Source organism: Apodemus sylvaticus, chromosome 9 (assembly GCF_947179515.1).
Source record: "Apodemus sylvaticus chromosome 9, mApoSyl1.1, whole genome shotgun sequence".
NCBI lineage: Eukaryota > Metazoa > Chordata > Mammalia > Rodentia > Muridae > Apodemus > Apodemus sylvaticus.
Window position 1 is genome coordinate 72,242,044 of NC_067480.1, and position 25,193 is coordinate 72,267,236.

The window sequence follows — 25,193 nt, forward strand, 5'->3', positions numbered from 1 at the left end:
GAGGAACATAGTTGTGCCTCACACACGCACGCGCATGCGCACGAGGGGCTCTGGGCTGGGGGAGGCCTGCCTGCCACACAGGCTTCTAGGTATCAGCATGGCCGGCCTGAGCTGGAAGGCAGGACAGCACCAAGTTCACCCCAGCTGCAGCTGCCACACTTCAAGCCTCAGGGCAGCTCCCAGGAAAGGGAGCAAGAGAGCCCCCCCCCAATACCGGGTGAGGCATGCCAGTTATACCAGCATTCAGGGAGCTGAGGCAGGAGGATTGCCAGGAGTTGGAGCTCAGCCTGGGCTACAGTGCAAGGTCAAAAAAATAAATAAAAATAAAAAGTAAATTTTAAAAAAGGAAGAAAAACCAAACATAAACTCAAACCAAAAGACACTTCCATCCCCAGAGAAACCAACACTCCCTCTGCCGGGGAGGAGGGGTCCCCTACTGCTCATGGGGTCATGTCATCAGAACCTCCAAACTCACACTGAGGGGAAACGGGGACCGGGCCAGGAGACAGTGAAATGTCTGCTACACAAACTCGAGAAACACACCCCAGCACCCGCCAAAGAAGCCGAGATGGGGATCGTGGGCTTTGCTGCTGAGGCAGCCTTGCCAATCAGCAAATCCAGGCCTGTGAGACCCGCCTCAGACCATGAGGGAGGGAGGAGGGGGAAAGTGGGGTAATTATACTATGATATGGAAAAATAAACTATGTAGAAAGGCAAACCCCCAAACCCACCAAGGTTGGAAGGACTAAGGCCAGAGCCTCCGAATCCACAGAGACTCTTGGGGTCAGGGGCAGCCAGGATGGGGTGGAGTCCTGGGGGGCATGAGGATGGGGTGGAGTCCTGGGGGGCATGAGGATGGGGTTGAGTCCTGGGGGGCATGAGGATTGGGTGGAGTCCTGGGGGGCATGAGGATGGGGTAGAGTCCTGGGGGGCATGAGGATGGGGTGGAATCCTGGGGGGTATGAGGATGGGGGTGGAGTCCTGGGGGCATGAGGATGGGGTGGAGTCCTGGGGGGTATGAGGATGGGGTGGAGTCCTGGGGGGCATGAGGATGGGGTGGAGTCCTGGGGGGTATGAGGATGGGGTGGAGTCCTGGGGGGCATGAGGATGGGGTGGAGTCCTGGGGGGTATGAGGATGGGGTGGAGTCCTGGGGGATGAGGATGGGGGTGGAGTCCTGGGGGGGATGAGGGTGGGGGTGGGGAGTCCTGGGGTGATGAGGATGGGGTGGGGAGTCCTGGGGGAATGAGGGTGGGGGTGGGGAGTCCTGGGGGGATGAGGGTGGGGGTGGGGAGTCCTGGGGGATGAGGGTGGGGTGGAGTACTGGGGGGGATGAGGATGTGGGTGGGGGTCCTGAGGGATGAGGATGGGGTGGAGTCCTGGGGGGGGATGAGGGTGGGGGTGGGGAGTCCTGGGGGGATGAGGGTGGGGGTGGGGGTCCTGGGGGATGAGGATGGGGTGGAATCCTGGGGGGGATGAGGGTGGGGGAGGAGCCCTGGGGGATGAGGATGGGTGGGGACCTGAGCTGGGAGGGAGATCATATATTCATCAGAATCTTAAACAAAAGCCCCTCAGCCTGTCGGCCCAGCTCCTTATGGTAATGAGCAATGAATTACCCACAATGCCCGGCCAAGCGCAAGTGGCTCTTGGCCCAGATCCTAAACTAATTTCTACATGTTCGTGTGTGTATATAATTTCCCTCCCTCTCTCCCTCCCTCTTTCCCCTCATTAGTGGGAAATACGGGGGGGGGCAGAAGAAACCCTGAATGGAAGCAGGGGGATGCCCACTGAGGGGCCCTGGCCAGCAGGGCCAGCTGGCATGGGCCAGGGTGCAGACTGAAGGAGGTGGGATGAGGGCAGGCCTGGAGCCAGGGGAGTCTGGAAACCAACAAGCCAGAGCTGGCAGCCCAGGGGGTGGGGACAGATGGGGGGGAGCTGTGCTGTGAGCTGTGCAGTCCGTGGCCAACGCTGGGCTGGGCTCAAGCAGCCCAGAGCTTCCCACCTCGTCTGTCTGACCCAGGAGTTGATCTGTGCTCACCCTGGGTGCTGCACAAAGCACTTCCCTCCCCAGGGCACCACTAGAGCTCTCCAAGGCTCTCGCCTCCTATGAGCTTCAGTCCCCCTCACTGGGGCAACCTGTCCTGCTTAGCATGCAGACCCTGGGTTCCAATCCTGACCTGTAGCCTTGCTGTGCAGCCTCAGATAAGCAGCCTGGCCTCTCTGGGCAGTATACCCATTATTGTAGAATACCCCAGTCTTCACCACCCCCTCCAGCTACAAGCCTACTGCTCGCCATTAGTGGAGGTGGGACTGCCTTTCTCTCCCCCTCAGGCTGGTGAAGTATTCAACCCTCAGCTCTTCAGCCAGCCCAGGTTCCCCCAGGAAGTGTCTGCACCTCACATCAGTTTGTGTCTCTGGAGGACTGTGACTGGGACTGTGACAGGGACACTAGGACCCTGTAAGCACATATGTACACAAACAGTGGAAAGCGGCTTCAGGCCCCAGCTCCGGGCCAGCAGCACACTCACATCCTCCCAAAGAAGCGTTCATAAAATAAAGCTTCTGTGTGTCCGTGCACCTGGGTGCAGCGCCTGTGGAGGCCAGAAGGTGGCGTCAGGTCCCGAGCTGGAGTTGCAGTTAGCACCATGTGTGGACTTCACAACCAGTCTCCACCCCACCCCTGGGTCTGTTTCCCCATCCATGTCCCCCACCCCAGCAGTCTCCTGCTGTAGCGCCCAGAACCTGCTGTTGGGTGGTCAGAGCAGAGCAGTCGCCCTGTCCATCCCAGGCTAGCAGAAGAGGAGCCCAGCCTTAGGGCCAGCCACCCAACCAGCACAGAGAGGGCTCAACATTTGCCCAAGGTCACACAGCATGCCTGAGGTCACACAGCACTGGAGAGGGGACACTGAGATGAGACCTGGTCCTGGGCTCCAGACAAGACATGGGTCACCGTTCCCCCTTACCAGCTGGACTCATCAGTAGCCACATCCTCAGTGACACGTGGTCCTGTGGCTTCCTCAACATCAAGGGCGGGATCCCAACAGCAGCCATTTCTGCAGCAGCAGGCCATCCCATCACATCTGTCACACCCGTGGGCAGCGCCCGCCCGCCCGCCTGCCCGCAGGAACTCAGGACCAGGCTATTTCAGGAGGCCAAGGTGAGAAGCAGTGTGGGAGGAGGAGCTGCAGCCTGGGACTGGCCAAGGCCAGAGAGGAATCAGTCAGTTCCTGTCCTTTGAGGACAGGCTAGACCTGTGGAGAGGGCCCTACTGTGTGCAGGCTGAGGCAGAGGGAGGAGCTGTGTGGGGCAGGGCTAAGGCCTGAGCTGGGGAGGGAGGGGAGCAGGAAGGAGGGGAGGGCACGGGAGAGAAGAGAGGAGGGGACAAGGATAGAAGGGAGAAAGAGGGAGGGGAAGGGGAGGGGGGAGAAGAGACTGAGGTCAGGGACTAGCAGAGCCCCGGGGCCCACTGGGAAGACACGGCCTTTGACCTGGGGGAAAGAAGGGGACTGGAGATGGTGGGCAGAGGAAGGAGGGGGCTGAAGGAGAGGTGGGGTGGGAGCTGGGACTGAGTGAGCTTAATGGGAGGGGTCTCCACAGAGCCTGGGGACACCGGAAACTGCTTTTCTCCTGGCAAGCCCCAAGCTCTGAGACAAGCCTAGAGACAGGCCTGAGAGGCTGACAGGCAGGTGGTGGGGACTTGGGGACAGGGAGGGGTCCCCAAGCTCGGTGTCAGCCTGAGCACGGCCCATCAGTACCTGCTGTGGACTCTGGACGCTTGCACCCCCTCTCTGACCCTCGACAGAAAAGACTGTAGTACTCCCAAGGCAAAGCGGCTGGATGAATTTAAGAGTACTGTGCTCAGAGCACCCAGCGGGGAACCTGGAGCAGAGACAGCACCTGCCGGACTTCCTCCACCGGCACCCTTACCCCCACGAGCACCTCATTCTCAGAGAACCCCAGGTTTGGGGGGATGCCAGCCACACGCAGGCTCCTCTAGAGAAGCACCGTCGTCCATAACGTCCGTGGCTCAAGGCGGCCACAAGAGCACGGCCCGCCACCTCCGCGCTGCCTCCCCGCACACTACCAAGAACTCTGCAGGGGCCGCAAGGGCCCGGTTACCCCGTCACCCCATCCACGCCCGCAGGGTCACCGAAGCCACCCGCTGCGTCCTGGCCCCTCAGGCGCCACCAACAATTTGTCTCTTTCTCCTCTGTAAACAAATGTCAGGAAAATAAATAGCTTCTAACGGGTTCATTAATTGAGTTCGGGAAGGAGCCCCTCCCCCAGGCTCCAGCGGTGCAGTCGGCGGGACCAGAGAGGGAGCACCGGAGGAGGGCCACGGGAGGGAGGACTCAGGAGGAAGATGAAAGGGGGGCAAAGGGAAACAGGAGGGGGTGGGGACACGGGAGGGGGTGGGAGGTTCCCGTGCTTCCTGGTGTCACAGAACCCCGATGCCGTCTCTTGTTCCTCTCACTGGGGAAACTAAGGCCATAGTCCACAGTACACTCCAGGGCCTTGAAGCTGGAGCCCTGGTCATGCGACTCCCAGCGCCCCACCTGAACCTGGAGCTCGCTGATTGGGTGCGCTACGGCTCCTCCCCCACCCCCCAGTGCCCGGGTCACTGGGTCACGAGGTCACGGGGTCACAGGGCAGCACCTCAATTGGCCTTTCCAGTGTTGACTCCTCAGGCACTGGATGGCTCCTCTCTGGGCCAGATGCCGCAGAATGCAGCTGAGAGGTCACACAGCAATCCCCCTGCAGCAGCTGAGAGGTCACACAGCAATCCCCCTGCACCCGCTTTCATGGCCGTTGGCCAAGGCCAGAAGGGCACCCAGACGATGACAGCCCAGACAGACGGTGACAGCCCAGACCAATGTCCCTCGCGCTGCATGAGGGCAAGGTCATGAGGTTGCATGGCCAGGGAGATGTGGAAGACGCCCCGGAAACCCCAGGGAAAAGCTTCTGGAAAAGCATGCTGACCAGAAACACTTAGCAACTGTCTCAAGATCACACAGCTAGCCGGGAACAAAACCCAACTACAGGGCTCTTGTCCAAAGAGGAATCCGTGGGCTCCATGGTCGCCGAAAACCAGAGGTCCCAGCCTTCCAATACTCTCCCCATCCTTGGGCGACAGTTTCTCCATCCGCAGGACACAGGCTCCACTCAAGGGGCTCCAGTCCCTGCTGCCCATGGCTCCCTGCCTGCTCGGCTGCCCCTGGGCTGCTGACCCTCAGTTCTGCCAGCTGTGTGACCGTGGAAAAGTCGCTAACCCGCTCTAGGTAAGGCCTCATCTCTCAGTGGCCTGGGCCTGTAGGAGGGCTCACGGGAATGTGAACGACCCTGTAGTCCAGGCCCCTGGCACCGCCACCCACTCGTCACCAGCTGTCCCCAGCACTGAAGGATCCCTGGGATAATATAGACACACGCACTGACAGCTGGGGAAACTGAGGGGCATGCGTGACTCCTGTGTAGATGGGTCACGGCCTGTGGAGGGCGGTGCTGGGGAGGGGGGCTGCCTCAGACTTAGAGTTAGCGCTCGCTCTGTTAGGTCCTCTGGAGGCCAGAGACCCGGGGCCTGGAGTACAATGCCTGATTCCACGCCAGTGGGGATGTGACATGTGACACAGACTGACACAGAGTGAGTACTGGGACACAGATGACATGGAGCTCAGGCTAGCCTCAATCCCCCCCTCCATGTAGCCCAGGATGACCTTGAACTCCTGATCCTCCTGCCTCCACATCCTGAGTGCTGGGATGACATCGACCACTGAGAAGCTGCTTTTTCCCTGTGGCTTCCTGACTCGGTTTCCCCCTTTTAACTACTAGGAGGTTCCTAGTCTCCTCTACTGCACTGGCCTAGCTGATTGCACTATGCGATGTGGCCTCAGGAACATCATCTCCCTCTTTGGGCCATCCTAGACCCTTTCCTCAGATCCGATGTCCCTGCTAATGCAGGAGAATTCTGGGAAACCAACCGAGTGTTTCCTTTTTGCACTTTTTAAAATCAACTCTGTTTTATCCATTTTAGCCACGAGGCGGTTCTTGCTTCCAGTGTGGCCGCAAGCACTTACCCACTGAGCCCTTTCGTTGACTCCTTTTCTGGATGTGGTAGCCCAGGCTAGCCTCACTCCTCTGAGCCTCCCATCTAGGAGCTGAAGGAAGGCCCAGTCCCTCCATGTCTCTGGGAATTCCAGAGCCCCGCGGAGGTCATTCCCGCCTACCTCGGGCCCCCCACGGCCCCGCAAAAGTGGGGCAGCCTGGTTAGGCAGCCAGCAGCAGGGAACGCCCCAGTTTGCAGCGCTGAGTCATCCGTGGCTCTGGAGGGGCTGCGGATGAGGCTGGGGGATGCCAGGGAGCACAGACTCATGAGGAAGTCTCATGCAAAAATCAGTAACAAACCTCAAGACAGCAAGGCACCCGTGGTCCTAACACCGCTGAGCGCCCAGTGTCTACATTCCCGACAAGCCCTGGGTGGGTGCAGTCCCTTGTATTCGCAGAGGAGGGGAAAACACAACAGCACAGAGGTCGAGCAGCTGTCCCCAGACCGCAGCCAGCAAGCCGCAGATGTGAGATTTGAACCTTTGGACTATCCTTTCTCTAACTCCCAGAGTACCGCTCGCAGGCTGTGTGAAGCAAACACAGGACCGTCTCTGGGCCTCCGTCTAGTGTAAGCACAGGCCACCCCGCAATCACAGCGAGGGGTCCTCATCGCACATCCTTTTATTTGCTAATCACGGGGTTAATTATTCGATTAAACACCCACAGGCGTGGGACACACAGGGAGACAACCCCACGGAGGCAACATCCGGTCCTGCCCACCCGAGGTCACGGCCGGCTTCCCCCTGGGCAGCCTGGGACAGGTTAGGTGGCAGCGAGACACAGCGTGGTCTGGAAACCCAGCAGGTGTGGCACAGCAGAGCACCGGGGACCGGGTGAGGTCGCCCAAAAGCACAGGGGATCTCCCAAAAGAGGGGGGACGCTTTAGTCGGCTCCAAGGAGGCGGGTAGGGCTGAGAGCAGGGCACGGGCGGGAGAAGCCAAGCCCCAGGTTTGTTCTCAACTACAGGTCCCATGGAGAAATGCGTCAATCCGCAGCTCCGGCAGGCGGAGGGGGGCGGGGCAGCGCAGAAGGAAGAAGAAAATACTAAATTAAAGCGGAGTCGACTGTCGCCTGAACGCCTGGAAGACGACACGACCCGACACCTCCGGGTGTCAGAGACAGGGCGCTATTATGTATTTTTTTTTAAATGTAAGAAAAGCAGGGAAGCCACGTGTGGTCCCAAAATTCACGATTGGGCGACCCTGACATCACTGTCGTGCTGTGCGACATTAGACAAAATTACCCTCTCTGTTCATTCTTCGCAAATCACAGCCCCTAATCCCTAAAGTCCAAGGGCTCCCTGAGCCTCCCACGCAGCTCCCCCAATCTGTGGTCCTCGCTCCCCAGCGGCTCGATCCTCCCCTCAGCAGCCCCACAGCCCTGGCTCCCCGCAGCAGTTCTGCCCCTCCTCCCAGCCCCATTGTCCCTATTTCAGGGAGACTCTGCCCCTGTTGGTGCGTCCCGAGTCTTTGTTAAGGACCCTCCGGTGGATCTTGGTCGTGGTGTGGCTGTCGGCCAAGTGCAGCCTCCCCCACGACCCCCAGCACTGGCCACAGAGGACAGAGGAAGGGCGGCCTCCTCCTCCTCCTCCTCCTGCGACTTCCAGATTCTGGGACGTCAGATGCAAGGGAGAGAAAGTGGCAGGGACCTGGTGGCCTTTCCTCTTCCAAATGCTGGACCAGAGAGGGCTAGAGCTGAGCCCTGGGATGCAGAGCAGACGGGGACAGTCCTATCTTAAGTGCATAGCTCTCCCTCATGTGGGACCCTCGGTTGAGGGACACCCCAGAAAGGAAACCACAACCACGCAATATTCTACTATCCCAACCAGATCCCAAGACTCTCCCCTCTGGCTAAGTTACAAGCAAACGAGTGGGGCTCAGACGACAGACAGGGCTCAGCACTGCTAGGTGTCCCCCGACCCACCCGGCGGGTTTATAAATATCTATCTTTATTTTTAGGCTTTTCCTCCGGCTCGCCCCCACCCCGAACTTTCTCCCTCCCCCCACCCCCACGCGGTGGCTGAGGCACAGGGAACAGGTGAACTTGGGGCCAGCGCAACGCTGCAGGTGGGGACATCAGAGAGGCCACAGGTCTGCGGACACCAAGAAACACACAGAGTCAACACAGCAGGGGAAACCGAGTCACCAAGAGGCACTTGGCCGCCTTCGAGTCCCCGAGGGACATGGGGACACCCCAACTCCCTGAGGTGAAGACAAGGGCCCCAGAGGCTCTGAGACTAATCCAGTGTGTGGAGAGTCACCGCCACACTGCAGCCTGGAGACAGTGGATGTGGGGTCCCCTTCTGGGAACCTGCCACGAACCAAGAGTCCCCAATCCCATAGGACCCGCAGACAGACAGCACAGCCTTCCTGGCCACACCCGGCCAGCATCGCTGTCCCCTGCGGGCGCCGCCCCAAGACTGGCACCTGGCTACAGCCCCCCAAGCCTCTGGGGACACGGATGTCACCCTCCAGGGCGCAATACCAGCTGCAGAGCTCGCCTGGCAGCCCGGGCTCCCGTGATGGTTCGCTCGCCCTGAGCCCAATTAGGAGGATGCTCAAAGCAATCTCAGTGGCGGGTGGCTGGTTCCCCCCGGGGGACTGGGGGTGGGAGAACTGTCCCCAAGAAGAAATGCAATGTCATGGTGAGGGTGTGTCCCCCCCATCCTCCCTGGAACCCCACGGGGCCAGAACGGGACTTTGTGGGTCTCTGGAGACCCAGGCACGATGGGCAGGGAGACGGACCGGAGGCCAGGCACAGACGTTATCTGGGACCTAAGTCCCCCCCCCCCCCCACAGTTCCGAGCTGGGGACTCTGGGGTTGGCCGGGGCGGGAAGCCGCCCCCAGCTCCAGCTGCCCGCCTGCAGCCGCCAAGAAATCAGCTGGCAGAAGGCAGGAGCAGGGACAGAAGGCAGCTGGAGATTGACAGGGGGAGGGACACAAAGAAAGGAGAAAAGACTGGGGAGGGGGAGGGGAGCCTATGCAAATGGCAGTTTTCACTACCCTGCCTTTAATGAAGGAAGGAGTCGCAGCTGGCGAGAGGGGCCAGAGCCCGAGTACGAGGGTCCCAGGCTAGCCCAGACAAAGCAGACAGACGTTCTCTGCACCGTAGGGACAGCAGCAACCCCCGGGGGGCACAGAAGCCAGGACCCAGGATCCAGGTGCAGAAAGATGGGTGAAGAGGATGTGTCCACCGATCTAACACCCTCGGGATCCCTCTTGCTCTGTAGCACATTCTTTGGGTCCCGAGTGCCTGTCCTGGCGTGGGACACCTCAGAGGTCTCCCTGTGAGCATCAAGGACGGCTTGCTGGGGGAGGGACATCCTTGATCAGGTTAGAAAGTGAACGTAAGGGAACCCCTGCCAGGCCAGGAGACACCGGGGAAGTGAGGAAGGGATGAGGTGGGGGGTGTCCGGGAAGACGGGCGCTTACACCTGCTGCAGGTTTTCGGGGGGCATCGGGAGGCAGATTTAAGAGCAGGGCAAGGGGGTAACGGACCAGGACTTGGGGGTGTGGCAATCAAAAGGATCCTTGCTGGTGCTGGGGTTTGGGGGTGAGGAGGCTCCACGAAGAGCGGGGAACTTGGCCCTGACCCAGCTCGCATTGCAACCGGGGGTACCTGCTCTCGGACCCCATTTCCTTCTGCGCCCCAGTCCCCGCCCCCGGTGACGTCACCACCATCAGCCAGTCGGGGGGCTCTTGGGGTGTACCGGGGGCCTCAGGGCCGCAGGCTGGCTCCCCGGGGTTCCCCCCATGGGCTCCTGCATCGCGAGGACGGGTGGATGAGGAGTCCCAAAACCAGAGCAGGGGGAGGTCGGGAGTTGGGGGCGCCCGGACCGCAGAAGGGTGGAACCAAAGCCCCAGGTGAGCTGAGGCGCCTGGCCCGGGCTGCAGACGCTGACACCGCGCACCGCACACCGCATCCCCACCCGGCTGATGCAGTCGGTGACCCTGGGCATGGGCCAAGTCGCCCGCGCGCGTCCTCATCCCTCCTGGTCCCTGTCTTTACCGGTTCCCGTCTCTGTGGGTCCCTGTCCCTCTGGGTCCACATCCCTCGCGGTCCCCATTCCTCCAGCTCCATCCCTCCAGGTCCTCCACATCACTCTCCCTCTTGCCGAATCCGAATAAGGCTGCAGCCCGGACCCCCTTCAGAGCACAAAGGCCGAGAAGCTTGGAAGCACAAAGCCGGCGCCACCCACCCCGCCCCCGTGTCCCCCGCGCGCCCCGTGCGCCCCGTGCACCATAGTACCTGCGGGCTCCGCATGCTGCTCCCGGCACCGGGTCGGCCCGGGCTCCGGCGGCTCCGCGTGCGCGCGCGGCCCGAGCTGCCTGGCGGGCGGGGCAAAACCCCACTGCGGCTCGCGCGCCCCCAGCCGGTGACGTCACCCCTTCCGCCGCCGCGGCCCTGGGGCCTGGCCGTGTAGAGCACTGCGCCTGCGCGCAGAGGCCTGCCCAGTGAGGAGGCGCTGCTGGGTCACGTGCCTCGGGAGCCTGTAGAAGATCCCGGGAGCACGTGGGACGTGGGGCACGTGGCCCGGCCTGTTTCCCCTGGATTTCCTTTAAACTCAAGTTCTAATGTGGCCCATGATGGCCTTAAGTTACACTGAGAACGACCTGACACCCCCCACCTCGCCTGTCACCCCATTCTCCTTCCTTTGGCCAAAATATCCTCCCCCTAAAATCTTTCCCATCAAGCCCACCTTGCTGGCTGAAGAGGCTGATGCAGGAGGACGTCGTTTTTGAACAGCCTGGTATAACAATGAATTTGAGACCAGCTTGGGAAAAGCAGGATAACCCTGGCATTAAAAGAAAAACAAAATGGGGGTGGGGACTCAAAATGGCTCGGCACATAGAGGCGTTTGCTGCCCACGCCTGAGAACCAGACTTCAATCCCCCAAAGCCCCACAGTGGAAGGAGGAATCTGACGCCTCTGGTTGGCACGGCCTCCACACTCATGTGCCACCATGTCCACGGAGTTACTAGACATGCCAAACAAATGAAGAAGCAGCAAAAGACTGAAAATCACCTTAAAGAAAAAAGTAGTCACGGGCATGGGGGGGGTGCATAACTTTTAGACAGCAGCAGGAGGATTGCTGCAAGTGTGAGTCCGGCGTGGACTGCACACTGAGACCCTTCCTCAAACAATGAAACGATTTTATTTTACAATATGTTTTTTTCCTCCTCTGGAATTCATTCATCGGGCTCAGAGCTGGAGACATGAGCAAGAGCCTGGAGCCGAAGAGTCCGGGCGGAAAGACTGGGTCATAAACGGGGAAGAGCGCCATGAATAATTGACAAGGAGCCTAAATTAAGAACAGGGCTTCCCAGCGCCTGCACCGCGGCCAGTGTAGCAGAGCCGGCTTTGTCCTCTTGCCTGACTGGGGTGACCCTGATCGGCGGATGTGGTCCATACCCCAAATGCTAGTCGAGACTGGAGCACGTAGTAGGTGCCGGAGTTTTGCACAGTGATCAGGGGCCCTTAGTGCAGTTGATTGTGCACGCCTCGTACTTGAAGTTTGGGTACTCCGTGGAGATGCCCGGTGTGGCACACAGGTGCTGCGCCCTTGCACAGTCCCTGCAGGTGTGTGGCATTGCTGACTGCACACAGTGTGTACTCATGTGCTATGGGGCTGGATGCCGGCAGGGCTGGCCGTGCCAGAGCAGACCGGTCGTCCATCAGGGAGGGAACCAGGCCTGCCTTGTTTGTCCGGACTGAGTAACCGCTTCTGCCCCCGGGTCCTCGTGGGCAGCGAAGGGGAACATGTAAACTGTAGCGGGTCTGAGAGTTTGGACGCTCTCGGTGGTCATTCATCCAGCGTCAGATCCGGGCTGTGTTAAGTGCCATTTACACAGAAGTAACAAAATAGAACAATCGGCCTGCAGCTGACAGGACATAGACAGGCAACAATACATCAACCCAATGTGGGTTACCACGTAGGGCCACCGCGGCTGCCTCTGCTTCAGGTACAGCAGCCTCCTCCTGCTCCTACCTTGCTCCTACTCCTCCCACACAGGTTCCGGCCTGCCCCAGGGCCCTTCCACGTGCTGGTCCTCAGCCTAGCCAGATGTTCTTTTCACTGCCCAGAGACGGCCATTCCCAGCACCACTTCCTGACAGACTGTTCCCGATAGATATTGCGTTGATGTGGCCTTCTCATCGTTAGAAACGATGTCATGACCCTGGGTTTGCTTCTCATGAGTCTCCTTGCTCTGGTAAGTGCCTTGATGTCCCGTCTCTGTGTGGCCACGGCCGGCAGGTGACTTAGGGCTGTAGGAAGGCTGAGGGGAGGCATCCTACCAATCACCTAAAGGAGTGGAGCCTAGAATTCCCCAGTGAGGGGCTTGGGACATGGCTCAGGTGACAAGGTGGGCTCAAAGCTTAACTTTGCACACTGATTTTGGCATATTCTGTCATTCTTGCCACATTCAGTCCCCTCAGGGGAGGTGCTGAGCAGTGGCCATGTTTGAGCAGACCAGCAGAACTGATCTCTGGAGGGGGCTGTGTTGGCCCCAGGGCGGGACCCAGTGGGCTCTAAACTTCTAGTTTCTGCCCAGCCTGGCACACAGAGGGTGGTGTGACTCGTCGTTGGGTGAAAAGTTTGTTCTGGAACATTCCTTCCCTCCTGAGCTAGTGGGACAGGAAGGGCTCTCCCCAGATGCCACCCTCTTCTTAGCACCTTCCAGTGCCTGGTGATTATTTCTTGTTTTATCTTCCTTCCTTTCTTTCTTTCTTTCTTTCTTTCTTTCTTTCTTTCTTTCTTTCATTCTTTCATTCTTTCTTTCATTCCAGGGATGTGCTTAGTGTCTACAAACAGGATTCTTCTAGCTGAGCGGGGATCCTGTGATTAGAGCTCATGCCCCTAGGTGGCAGAGACTGGGGTGAGGGACTTTAAGTCAGCCTCCATTGTAGGATGAACTTAAAGTCAGCCTGAGACAAAGAGCTTTTTTCTCAAAATAAAAATACCAGAAGGACTATGGGCAGGAATTGGGTCTAGCTTGGGCAGAGGGCTTGAGTTCCACCATAGGACAGAAACTCGAGCCCATGTCTACAAACACAGTTCAAAGTCCGTGCTGTCATGGGTGGCTGGGACCAGGTCAGGAAGGCCACAGTCCGTGATTCAGGGGTGCCCAGAAAGTGCAGCCCCCATCATCTGTGTTACAGCAAGAGAAACTGAGGCTGCCAGACAGGAGGCATTGTGGGACTCTGGGATATGCTTGGGGTTTGTTTGTTTGTTTGTTTTTTGTTTTTGTTTTTTTGTCTGTTTGGGATAGTTTCACTAAGCAAGGTTGACCTCAAATTTCCCATCTTCTTGTCTCATCCTCCTAGATGCTGAAACGACTGGTGTACCACCACAAGCTCTAACTAAGTAAACATGGTCTCCATTGACAAATGCTAGCGATGTTAGAAAAGGTCCAGGACAGGACGGGGCCAGAGCTGGAGGAGCCCGGAAACCTTTGTGACTACAGCAGATCCCAGGAGGAGGGAGCAGGAGGGGTGGGGCAGAGTGGGATGCGGAAGGACTTTTGCTGTGGAGGAAGGTGGGTGCTATGGAGGGCAATACTCCGCAAGCTGACCCTGTGTTCACTGCTGCCCTCTGGTGGTAGCTACAGTAGTTGGCACATGAAGGAGCTGCCTGAAATCTCAGAGCTGGACTCACCGATTGTAACCTCTGTTCCAGCCTTTGTTCCTGGCACACTATCCTTAAGGATCTAGCTATGGTCGGTGCTCTGTGCAACAAAACAGGCACAGAGAGATTAAAGACCAGCCTGGTGTCACACGGCACAAACAGGAGTGGAAACCCATTTTCTGTATGCTGGATAGAGTTTAGGCAAGCCTGGGCAGGAAGAGGGCTTGGGCTTGAGGTCCCCTTTGCCCTGGCATGAAAGGCTCCTGAGAAGAAGCAAGCAGGTAGAGGCTCCCACCCCGAGACCGGCTGGATTTGGCTGCTGGAATAGAATGTTCAAAGGCCCTGGGGCTGGAGGACACAGGTCTCCAGAAAGCATCGTGGAAGGGCCCTCTGTGGGGAGAGAGGAAGTGAGACATACCTTGTACCCTCCACTGCTGGAGCGTCATCAGTCTGCTCAGCTGCGGGGCCAGCAAGGGCTTCTCCAGTCAGCACGTGTCAGCTGCTCAGCGCCCTCAGATTCAAACTTGACTTGGGAGTCAAGTGACGGCGGAAACGCTAAAAGGAAAAATTATTTTTAAATCCTCACTTCTCAGGAGAAGAGAGGGACACACTGTTCCAACATGGTGGGGGCTGGGGAGTGCTTGGGTGTAAAGATGGACCCTTCCTGTCCTCACTGCTGCCTACACTGGGTCCTCCACAGTGCTGAGAGCTCAAGGCTCCAAGCCAACACTTGATAGAGGCTATGCAGGCCACAGGAAGGCCCTGTCCTCAGAGGTCATATCAAGGTCACGCTTGGTCTACATAGGTCTGCATTTTAGTTTTGTTGTTTGGGGCAGGGGGGCATCACTCCATATGTAGCTTACAAAGAAAGTTCTGAAAGACTCAGGGACAACCCGATATATCTGAGAACATGTCTCACTAAAAAATAAATATGCTGGGGAGTGGGGAGTGCTGGCACAAGCCTTTAATACCAGGACTCAGGAGGCAGAGGCAGTTGGATCTGTGAGTTCGAGGCCAGCCTTTTCTACAGAGTTCCAGGACAGCCAGGCCTACACAGAGAAACCCTTTCTCAACAAAGCAAAACAAAACAAAACCAACAAAAATATTATGAGCATCAATCTCAGAGCTGCAAGGAAAGAAATTTTAGAGTCTACTAGTGCTGTCTGCTTGTTGTCTTCTGGAAAGAGCTCAGTTGTTGATGAGTGGTGTCTGCCACTAATGAATTAGAACTTAGGGTCTGTGTGCTACTGTGTGTACTCCCTGGGGTCAAGAGGCAGCTTCTGCTCAGAGAAACCATGTTGCAACCTCCAAGGAGAACATTAGAAGAGTTGTTGGCTGTCCTTGTGTGAACAGGTAGGTGCAGAGCTGCCTGGGACAGCTTGTTGGTTAAGTTGCTTCCTGTCTCTGACCCTTGTTTTTTTCTTCTAAGAAAGGACAGAGAAGCCTTGCTAGTCTGGGGTTGTTGGTGGCCTGCTGTGCCTGCTGCTTGGCTGCTCCAGGCTCCTGCGTGGAACTCAGATCAATTCATTTGCAGCTCCAGCCCCAGGGCTGATGCCAACTCTACCCTGGAGATCTCAGACCCCCTTAGCCACCGCGCACAGCTGTGTTCTGCCCTCCTCCCCCATGTCCACACTTGATGACAGCACGTGGGAGATGGAGAAGAGGGGTCCTGGAGGCTGTCCACACACCTGCCTGCCATGCGGCACCCTTTCCCTGGATGGCCACCGCCTGTGCCTGGCCACACTCCGGTGCCTGGCCCTGTGTCCCACCGCAGTGCTTATGTCTGCAGGTGGCCCAGACAGCACTGCCCACTTCAGCACTTGGCAGAGACCTTGGTGAGGCAGAGGGAGAAGGGACATTGCTGTTTGGGCACAGAGTGGTCTTGTCTAGCTGTTGTCTTGAGCCTCTGTAGTCTAGGCTGGCCTTGAACTCACAGCAGTCCTTCTGCCTCAGTTTCCCAAGTACCTGGATAACAGGCAACTGCAGCCATACCCAGCTCCAGCTCTGTGGACAATTTCTTGTGCTATTGTCCAAAAATGGCAGGAAAAAGAAAGAAATGCAGTCAAGATGGGGGACCTAGGAAAACAGCATGGTGACCAGGGACTGCATACCTGTGACACAGCACTCACAGGGCAGTGCAGACAGATCGCCACAAGTTCAAGGCTGGCCAAATCTGTAGAGTGAACTCTGCTCAGCTGTGCCTGACATGGTGAGCAGACACCTGTCTCAGTAAAATAAAAAAGGGTGAGTATTAATACGTGAATATGAGCTGGGCATGATGGCACACACCATTAGCCTAAGCACTCGGGAGGCAGAGGCAGGCAGAGCTCTGAGCTTAAGACCAGCCTGGTCTGCAAAGGACAGCCAGGTCTATACAGAGAGAACCTATATCAGAAAAAAAAAACAGAACAACAAAAACATGTGACTGTGTAGAACACAGAGAAACATGGTAGCAAGGAACGTGACAGGATCAGTCAGCCATGCACCCTGAAGCTGGGGACAAAGGATGATGGCGGTGGCCCCGGGCAGGGCACTGGGCCCATGGCACCACGCAAGTTCTTTTGGGTGCACAGCAGCAGAGAAGTGTGACTAAAAGCCCATTTATAACCTTGATCTGTTGTAGAGCTTTTCGAGAGTCACTCTCTGTGTCTCACGCACTGCCCTCATCTGCAGAGCAGGTCGGCCTGACTGCCAACACTGCCTGCTCCTCTTCTTTGACCCCACCAGACCAGAAGACCTCTAAAACGCCATTCTTTGGGCAGAACCAGGTTTTCAGCTCCCAGCAGCAGCCTGAGGAGGATCCCACAGTCTCCTCGATGGTGAGCTCACCTCTTCCCTCCTCCCTCCTGGGAACAGCTATGGAGCAGGTGACGCAACCTGGGGAAACTGAGTCCCTCAGGCCAGGGGTACTCCCAGCACACCTGGCCTGGGAAGGGGAGAGAGGGACTGAGGGAGGCATACACTCTCCAAGCACTGTGCACTCAGGGGAGGGGGAGGGGAGGTGTCTTCTTCTTTCTAATTAGCCTCTCAGAGGAACCTGTCGCCCAACAAGGGAAGAAGTCCTAGACAGGGCAGAGGTGGCCTGCTTCTTCACCCTGGGCCCCTAGCTTCTAGATCAAGACCTGTCAAAACAAGACTTAGCATTTTCTCTTTAAATCTTCATGGAGATCATAAGAAAAACAGTTTCGGTGGACACCTGAGCTGGTGTCTCACTTAGAGACACTGGGCACATCAGCCCAAAGGCTTCTATGTCACAGGAAGAGGACAGACAGACTGACCAATGTCACCTGACAATTATCTGTCCACAAAAGTGTGAGATTCAACCATATAACACATCCTTATACACCAGGGTGAATCTCAGGAGGAATGTCTGGAACCCCACTGTCCAGAGATGGAAATTGAAGCCAGGAAGGTCTGGGTACAATGATGTTGGGACTGGAGGGGGCCAAATATTACAGGCCAATAGTACCTGTAATACAGCAACTACAGTCGTTACCTTGGGAGTCTGCAGATGGGGGGACGGGGGGGGGCAGTGACAAGGAAGGCAACAGAGGAAAACTGCAGAACATGGCGGGAGGGCTGATACTTCAGGGGCAAGGGAGGTGACAGAGAGACAGAGGTGGGGAAACAGCCAGGGTGTGAGGAAATGACAGGGTCACAGGCCATGGACCAATGAGATAGTTGGATGGATGGGAGATTAAGGGAGGGAGAGATGGATGGATGGGTGGGTGGATGGATGGATGGATGCTGTTTTGGTAGATGTTTTGATGAGTGTTTGGATAGATGGATGGATAGATGGATAGGTGGGTGGATGGATGAGTGGGTAGATGGGTAGGTGGGTGGATGGATGAGTGGGTAGGTGGGTAGGTGGGTGGATGGATGAGTGGGTGGATGGGTAGGTGGGTGGATGGATGAGTGGGTGGATGGGTAGGTGGGTGGATGGATGAGTGGGTGGATAGGTAGGTGGGTGGATGGATGAGTGGGTAGGTGGGTAGGTGGGTGGATGGATGAGTGGGTGGATAGGTAGGTGGGTGGATGGATGAGTGGGTAGGTGGGTAGGTGGGTGGATGGATGAGTGGGTAGATGGGTAGGTGGGTGGATGGATGAGTGGGTGGATGGATGAGTGGGTAGATGGGTAGGTGGGTGGATGGATGAGTGGGTGGATGGATGAGTGGGTAGATGGGTAGGTGGGTGGATGAATGAGTGGGTGGATGGATGAGTGGGTGGATGGATGAGTGGGTGGATGGGTAGGTGGGTGGATGGATGAGTGGGTAGATGGGTAGGTGGGTGGGTGGATAGGTAGGTTGGTGTTCTTAGTTCCACTGACCTATGTCAGTCCCACATCCTATCTGAACTTTACTTCTGATCTGAGGTCCTTGGGGAATCCTCGGTCCCTTCTCTACCCACAGTGCTAAAGCTCTACTTCCCTGTGAGTTTAGGCACAAGTGTTCATCTCATCTCTTAAAACAGTGCCTGGTCTCTCCCTGCCGTCTCTTCCATCTCTGTCTCTCACTACCTTTGTTCCACCCACAGGCAATGTTCAGGCTGCCTCAGGGTCTTTGAACAACAGGCCAGGCCCTCTGTGCCTCCCCTGGTTCCTCTGTCAGCGTTCAGAATCTGTCTCTTGGCCTCCCTGCGTCCCCCACTCTCCTGGGTCATTGCCCCTCAGTCTGCTTCCTCGTTCCCTCTTCTAGCACATGCCATGAGCTTCCCACACAGATTTCATGAATGAAGCTGATTTAGAGGCTGTGGCTGTGCCTCAGTGGCCACCGTGCTTGCCTCACAGAAGTGAAGACCTGGGTTCCAATCCCAGGCAGCACTCACAGACGGGTGTGGTGCCTTGTAACGCAGCCTTAGACTCCAGCGCTGGAGGGGCCACGAGGCTCGACGGCTAGCCCGCCCAATAACCCAGCTCCATGTTCTCCAGAACAAGAGAGAGAACGGACAAGGATGGTTGGTGTCACCCCATGGCTTCTGCCTCCGTGTGCTGACATTAAAGACTAAATATATGGGGCAGAGGCGGCGCTCAGTGTGCTCAGAGCACTTGCAGGCCTGGCAGTGTCCAGGTAAGCTGGTCCCAGGCTAGCCCTCATAAAGCCTTGCAGGGATCTGCACTCAGGTGTGTGCACGCTCACTCACAGACACACATACACACACACAATAAACCTACTTTAAGGGAGACACACCCATGTGCTGACCGGTCTACGGCTGGGGAGGCCTCCCCATGAGACCGCCTCAGACTGGTGTGAATGACAATGGAGAGAGACTTGCACATGGTGAGTTGGAGGGCAGCCTGAGCTACAAAGTAAACCCCTGTGTGCAAAAATGGTAACAATCAGAGAAAACAACTGACAGAAGAAGACACCTGCCCCTTGAAGGCGTCAGAGGCCTGGCCTCGCCCACCATCTTGCCCTGGCCTTTGCATATCCTCAGCCTCCCCCCACACACACCAGCCTCATCCCCCTCACCCTTCCCCTCCCTCCCTTCCCTCTTCAGCCTCCTCTCTCCTGGCTGCTATCCCAGTCTGATCGCTGACCTTCAGTGCGCAAGCGTAAGCCTTTCGCACCCCAGCCCAGCCCAGCCCACACGAGCCTGGGAAGAAATGTAAAGGTCGTGGTCTATAATTGAATTTTCTTGGAGATAAAAATAGAATCTTTGTAATCGGTTAAGTGGCGCTGAGGAAGGTGGGGCTGCGCAGGGACAGGGACACCAGTTGGGGGGTCCTGCAAGGGCAGGGGGAGGCCTGCTGGGGGATAGGGATGTCCTACACAGTCCCAGGAGCCCTCCCCACTCAGCAGAAGCTAGGGGTCCAGCCTTGACGCTAGGGAGCGTTTCCAGAATGTTTCTCCTCCACAAAAGCTAAGGAGGGTGTGAAATGGGCTGGGCAGAGGGGCAAGGTGTTCACACTGGGCCCTGTGTCTCCAGAGCCATCCATGACTCCCATTCTTCTCCCGTGTGCTTCCTTCCGAGCTCCCTCCTCAGAACACAAGTGCCTGTGTCTGGAATGTTCTTCTACTTACGTGGTGAAACTCACCAGGGCAGACTGGCCTTCTACTTCCAGGAACCCCTTGAGCACACACGGCAGCACCCAGGACCCAGCAGGCCAAAGCCCTCAGATGAATCTGAGCCCCACCACCATTTGTTTTTATAAATAAAGTTTTATTGACACACAACCCTATTGTTTGCAGCCAGTGTCTGCTTTCAGAGACCCTCATAGATCAGGGGAGAGGTGGGGGGGGGGCGGTTTCTAGGAACATCTCCATTTCTAGTCAGCCTCTTTGTCCATGGATCCTCAGACGTCCTCATGTGGTGGATGGGAGCGAGATGTGCCTGCCAGGCCACAGCCCTCGAAAGCCTTTATCTGGCCCTGTGCCCTGAGGCCAGTGATATTCGAGTTTATCAGTCTCTGACATCTGGTAACCATCCTAATGAAGCGATTAGTGTGTACATCATACGTGGTCCCAGTCTATATTCCTTCACAGGGGAAGCATTGTAATTGTCACCCCACACATTAGGACCTCATTATGTATAGTCTGTGGTCACCTGGCAGGTGTGATTTCCTGGCCGAGTGATCGTCAGGTTCCGACGGCCTCTAAGCAGCACCCAAGCTGCCCTGAGCACTGAAGTGGGAGCAGAAAGTCACGGCCTGTCCTCAGAGGACACTGTCCAGAGGGGATGTCCTCTCCAGAGCCAGAAATCCTGCTTGTACAGTGTAACTGTGCACAGAAAGTCACTTTCTGCTGGTGGTGGTGCTTGGAAGCTGGGCACTGCAGCCTAGAACTATTAGACCAGGCTGGCCTTGAACTCAGAGACCCACCTGCCTTGGATTATTTTGACACCGTGTCTCTCACTCATCAGGCCTGTGAGGCCCGGGACCGTCCTGTCTCCTCCGCAGCTTTGATATTACAGACACCAGCTGTACCAGATGACACGCACGTGGGTTCTGGGGATTTGAATTCGGTTCCTCTTGCTTTCTCTGCAAAAGCTTTACCCACACATGCATCTCCCTAGTGTCAAGGTTCTACCAACTGGGAATCCATGAAGGAATCTGAGAGAAGCATTTTTTCTAGAAATTTCTTCAGAGGAGAGGGAGAACAAGCAGCTATGAGCAGGATGCCCTGGGGATCTGAAAGTGTTTTTGTTCCACAGGCTATCACAGCCTGTCTGACAGCTACACATCACAACAAACAGTCCATGCACCCAGAGGTTGGTCCCCTCCTGCTGGGCGCAGAAGCAAAGCCAGGTGGGACAGCCCTCTCTCGCCTGGTCTGCCAAGCTCTGTTCTGTGGAACTTTGCAGAACTCTGCAGCTAGGCAAGAGCCACCGGGCTGTGGCTGCTCAGCATAAGGGCTTCCAGTAGGTTCTGTGGTCTTGGCAAAAAACGCAGAGCAAATATAGCTGGGGAGATGGGGAGATGGGGGAGGGTCTGGGGTGATGTGTGTCCCCTGCCCCAGGGCATTTGCACTGCTGCTGAATTCTCCCCAGGGCATTTCACCCACTCTTTCTGTCTGTCCCCTACAGCCGCTGACTTTCCTGCTCTCTTTTGTTCATTGTCTGGGTGCTGGGACCTTGTCTCAGATACACTTGGTACTCAATACCTGAATGAATCAAAGGCAGAGGGAGAGGGGTTGCTGAGGTTTGGGGGCCAGGTCTTCCCCAATCCCCCTTGCTGAGGGCTTTTCCATGTACTGTGGGCAGTGTCCACTGGGCTGCGACAACCTCCTGCCGGGGTTGCTGTGCTGACATGGCCTGACATTTGTCTCCAGGATGTGACATCTGGACCACGTGTAGCTGGCAGCTGGTAGGAGCCAGAGCGGCAGGCAGCCAAACGATGACGTCGCCACCGTGACACGCCCCCATGATCAGGCAGACCCCCCTTTCCACACTGACGCCCAGCCAGAGCTCAGCCTGGATCAGGTCCCCTCAAGAGTTTAATTGCCTTCTGGTGTGGTTTGGCCATGTTAGATGCAGGCCCGGCCTTTGCACAGTCTCATGGCTGAGCCACACCCTGGCCTCCTTGACCTCGTTTTTTGGGGGGAAAAAGTCTGGCTGAGTAGCCCAGGCTAGCCCCGACCCTGTGCCAGGTCCCCTCAGACTCCTGTGCTGACTAAAAGCAGGAGGGCCACGTGACGGCCCAGACTTAGTTAGAGCTTTTGTGGTGTTAGGGAGAGCGGCTGAGGGTCTCCCAAAGAAATCCTCTCACGAAGAGGTTTTATCCCGTCCCTGAGCCCCCGGGAGCGAACGAGTTAAAGCCAGGATTCCCATCCAGACCTGTATAAAGGTGCCAGGGCCCTAGCAATGACCCCGCGGCTGACCTTTGCTGGAGCGGGCTCAGCCAATGAGGAAGCGCAGCGGGTGCCGAGGAAACGGTTGCCATGACACCGGGAGCCGCTGGTCCCTGGAAAGGCTGGTCTGAGGGTGAGGGACTGGGGAAGGGGGGTTGCTTGCTGTGTAACCAAGGCAACTCAGCAGCCTCAGGGCACCCGGGTGCTCACACCCATTCCCCCTAGAGTATCCAGAGAATGGCGGTTCTCTGCCTTGACTCAGACTGGGAAACTGAGGTCCAGGAACACCTGTGACTTCCTTCTGCCTACTCCCGGTTACAGCCCTGGAAGAAAAACCCACACTTGGTGTGTGACGATGGATTTAGGACACCAAATTTATGGGCCTTCGGGGATTAGCCTGGACGGCTTTCTAATGGGAGCACCTTTATAAATAAACCTCCCCAAGTACTGTGAGCTCCCAGCCAGGGCCACCTTGGCACCCGCTGATTCCTCCTCAAGGGTTCTCCAGCCAGGTGGCTGTGCATGCCTTGGGAGACAGGTAGGGGAATCTTTGTGAGTTCAAGGCCAGCCTGGGCTGCACAGTGAATCCCTGTCTTGAAGTAACTGAATACTAACCCTTGCAAATGACAACTGCAGTCCTCTCCTGCACAATCAGACCGGCCATTTAATCCCAGGACACTCTCTGCTCTGTTCATTCATGTCCTCTGGGCTGTGTCGACCATCCTTTCCCCTTATCACAGCAACAAGAGCCACAAACCTTAGTCACCTCGTGTGTCTAGCCCCAGCCCAGGCCTGGCAAAGCAGCAGGAAAGGCACCAGACCTGGGGACAGCATGGGCAAAGGCTCTGAGAGCCCGGAGGGACACAGGGGGACTTACATGCCCAATGGCAGCACACAGACGGGGTCAGCGGTACTGGACCGTGTGCTCTGCCCATGGGGCGTCCCCTCTCCAGCCTCTTCCCAGAGTCACCTTTGTACTGACGTCACATGGGTGTCTTCCTCACCTCTGTCTCCTTAGGCTGTGACTCGGGACTGACCCAGAGTGACAGTGACATGATAATCGAGGTGCTGGGGAGGCAGAGGCTCTGCAGTCAACAGTGTGCAAGGCTCTTACAGAGACCCTGAGTTCGAGGCCCAGCACTCTTGCTGGGCTCCTCACAACCGCCTCAGACTGGAGCTCTGGCCTTCACATGCCTGCCTCACAGACTATAAAAAATAGTCTATTGAGGGCTGGAGAGATGGCTCAGCAGTTAAAAGCACTGACTGTTCATCCAGAGGTCCTGAGTTCAATTCCCAGCAGCTACCTGGTGACTCACAACCATCTGAGATGGGATCTGATGCCCTCTTCTGGTGTGTCTGAAGAGAGGGACAGTGTACCCACATGCATGAAATAAACAAATCTTTTTTTTTAAGTCAATTGAAATTAATTGGATGATAATTATCATTATTTCCCCCCTTAAGGGCCTCAGCCAGGGTTTCCAGAAGTTTCGGTGTTTAGGAACAGCTGCATCCAGGATGGCACCATGGGCCTTGCCGTGTATTGGGACAGATCTCCGAGTACCCCAGACTGGCTTTCAAGTAGTGGCAATCCTCCTGCCTCTCAGCCTCCTAGTATTGAAAAGTATAAATCAATCTTTTGACTGTTTACAGCTTATTCTGGTCAGCTCGCCCACCCCTGAACCAATCTCAGTGAGATCCCTGCTAATCACTGTGGGTAGCATTTGGAGGGGACAGAAGTTCCCCCACAGCAGAGCCAGACAGTGTTTGTCACTGGCAGCAATAGCCAGAGCCTGCCTGGAACTTCAGTACGAAAGGCTGTGCGACATGCACACAGTGTCTTGCCTTCTCTGTTTCTCCATTGTCTGAGCAGAGAGGATTTGATTGGATGAGACAGTGTTCAGAGGTCAGTGGAGGCTGTTGTCTTCTGCTCAGCCCGTCCTAGAACCTGGGCTTCAGTTACAGTGGGGCCGAATCACAGGCAGCCGCCCCCGGGGCCTGCCATGAGGTCTATCTGAACAGCACAGAATACAGCCAGGCCGACCCATCACATGCTCCCAGGGCCAGCTCAAGCCTCTCAACATGGCTGTCCTCCCTGCAGGCACGGGCGCAGGGCGGGGCGGGGTGGGGTGGGGGAGGGGTAACATTGAGAAGAGTCAATGCCCTCTGCCCACAGCCTCTGCGGCTCCCACCTGGCCGAGGGTCCCAGCCCTCCAGACAGGTCCCGCCCGGCCTAGCGGCAGGCTCTCCCACCTCCCCTCCCACCCCATCTCTAGTGTTTTTTGTCCTGCATCACACTGCTCAAGTGTCTCTGACTCACTGGTCCACCCAGCCGTTGGAGCGCTGGTGCGGACGCTTTCTATCTTAGCTGGAACACCAATTGCTGTCCAAGCCCAAGGCTGCTGTCTGATTAGCTCGGCCTCTCCAGGGTGGGAATATAAGCAAACAAATAGGTGTGGTCCTTGCACCCACTTCCCAGATGAGGAAACTGAGGCACAGAGGGGCCAGGTTGTGTGGGTCAAGGGTTGGACTTTCATGGACTCACAGTTCACCATGAAGCTGTTTCCCAGCTAGAGTCAGAGGTGGGCAGGGAGGACGGTGTGGGTGGGACCTGCCTCTCCCCCATAGTCCTGACTCACTGGCTGGGTCACTCTGAGCCTGGTTCACACATCTGTTCATCTGGGGGGAGGGTGCTTACTCATTTCCATGGCAACAACATTGTCGCCTTTCTGACTAGGGCTGAGTGATGAAGGGATGAAGTCCCTTGCCACCCACGCCCGAAGGAAGGAGGGAGAAGGGGTGACACTGTTCCTAAGGGTGACCTCTTGTCACATGGCGGGCTTTCTTAGACATAGACCCTAAAGGGGAGATTGCCTTGGATGCATTTCATAGCACCTACTGTGTGCCCAGGGTGAGCACAGTATGTACAAGCTAAATGCTTTGGAAGGGAGGAAGGTAATGGGTGGGGGCGGCAGGAGATTGTGGGAAATGCTTCCTTGTCAGCCATTGCCAACATGTCACAGAGCAGCAAAACCTCTTAGTAGTCTGTGTCACCATCACCTAACCATCAGCATCTCACCACGGCTCTCATCTCTCCCAAGAGACAGAAGGGGGCTTAAAGGGGGACGAGGGAAGCTGGAGGTCTGGAGGGGGCTGGAGAGGGGTTGGAGAGGGGGTGGAGAGGAGG

At 56.9% G+C, this 25,193-nt stretch overlaps 1 protein-coding gene across 1 annotated transcript in view; it reads right to left on the bottom strand.

The window, feature by feature from the left end:
• The window catches only part of Ptprs (protein tyrosine phosphatase receptor type S), a 62,783-nt gene extending 52,335 nt beyond the window's left edge, over positions 1-10,448 (bottom strand). Inside the window, exon 1 of the mRNA XM_052191812.1 lies at positions 10,347-10,448. The gene's annotated coding sequence lies outside the window, so the exon portion shown is untranslated. The remainder of the gene's footprint in view (positions 1-10,346) is intronic.
• Positions 10,449-25,193: the final 14,745 nt, after the last annotated feature.